Raw genomic sequence first — 1744 nt, forward strand, 5'->3', positions numbered from 1 at the left:
ACAAAGACAGCTATTCTGACACGTAACGCACATTTTCAAAGCAGAATAACTGACACCCCAGTGACAGATTTGCAGAGATGTATAAAGTACTAGAGACCCATACTTAAGTAAAAGTACAAGTGCTTTATCAAAAATTGACTTGAGTAGAAGTAGAAGTGCTGTTTAAGCACCATACTTAAGTGGAAGTACAAAAGTATTCAACATTTTTTGTACTTAAGTATTACAAGTAGTTTATTTCAAAATTTACTACTCAAGTACTGAAAGTAAAAGTACAAGTATTGTGTAATGTAGTTATTAAAGAAAGCAGTCAAAATACACTAATTGTTTTGTTTATTTTAAAAATCTTTTTGGGGTACTTGATTAAGCAGAACGAAAAGAAACATGGCTTATGCTACTGTTTTTCTCTGTAAATAGTTTCTATGGTACAAGAGCTCACATCGTCAGGCCCTTTTACCAGAAAATGCCTTCACTGATGAGATAATTCAGCATGTTCACTCACATACATACTCTCTCTCTCTCTCTCTCACACACACACACACACACACACACACACACACACACTGCCCTGCACACACCTAAATGTACACTCTCTCCCCACTCTCAGACATTCATACACTCTCACACACACGGTTCTCTCTCTCTCTCTCTCTCTCTCTCTCTCTCTCTCTCTCTCTCTCTCTCACACACTCATTTTTGTGAACTGTGGGGACATTACATAGGTTGCAATTGTTTTTACACTCTCTCTTACACACACACACACGCACACACACACACACACACACACACAGACGCACACACAGGTACAATCACACTGTTGTTTTCTCTTACACATTATTCACTCTCACTCACACACACACAAAGACACACTCACACTTTGGGAGTTTTAAAGTTTGATTGCTTTAAAATAAAAAGCTTTAAACTAAACAAGCAAACTAAATCCTGCTTCACAAATTCAATTGATTTTGATTTTATTGTAAAAAAAAAAAACAGGAAAATGTGTATATTACTGTGTTAAATGAAAATCTGAAATATTTTATGGCTTATGGCTATGATTTAGTAATAATTTTTATTTATTTTTATTATGTTTTTAATGAAATTGGTCTTACAGTTCATATTTTCTGTAGTATATTTATTAATTCTGGTACTTTTACCATAAACCAACATCTCAACCATTTGGTAGAGGCTGATATTTTAGAAATAATGTGATGTGTTGAATAAAAATGCACTGATTGTGTTAACTAGCGACATTTGGAGTTAAGAAATGCAATCAAAAAAGAAATTCTATTGCTTTTGTCTTGGTGTGACAGTTGAAGGGGTTTTTGTAATAAAATTTTGTCCTTTAATAGTACAGCAGTCAGAAATACGAACTGTGCCCTTAATTTGACCTGCTCAAAGAAAACACTCGTCCTGGATGTATCAAACAAAACTCATGCACAGAAGACAGCACGAGCATTTACAGCTAATAAACTCATGTCAATATTATCCCGCCTGCTTTTTGAGCGCTGACAGGCGGGTCTTACACGGCTATGATTGGTTATTGTCCTCAACAGAAAGGGCTTTAGAAATATAAGCGCTGTTCACCCATGGCGGGAAGAATACGCGATTATCACAGGTAATAGACACAGTGGAGAAAACTTGGCACGCTTATGTCTGGATCCACAGCTTTAACAGCTAAGAAGAGAGGAAAAGTTACCTTACAAACTGGCCAGCGGGTCAAATGTCCAAAGTGAGAGAGCGAGAGATA

General features: G+C 36.2%; 1 protein-coding gene across 4 annotated transcripts in view; it reads right to left on the bottom strand.

Moving 5' to 3' along the window:
• Positions 1-315: 315 nt before the first annotated feature.
• adgrd1 (adhesion G protein-coupled receptor D1) overlaps positions 316-1744 on the bottom strand; it is a 121373-nt gene continuing 119944 nt past the window's right edge. For all 4 annotated transcript variants that reach the window (XM_073911109.1, XM_073911107.1, XM_073911108.1 and 1 more), the window contains one exon: positions 316-1744. This exon is cut by the window's right edge and continues 1755 nt beyond it. The gene's annotated coding sequence lies outside the window, so the exon portion shown is untranslated.

This window comes from Danio rerio, chromosome 8, assembly GCF_049306965.1.
Source record: "Danio rerio strain Tuebingen ecotype United States chromosome 8, GRCz12tu, whole genome shotgun sequence".
Classification (NCBI taxonomy): domain Eukaryota; kingdom Metazoa; phylum Chordata; class Actinopteri; order Cypriniformes; family Danionidae; genus Danio; species Danio rerio.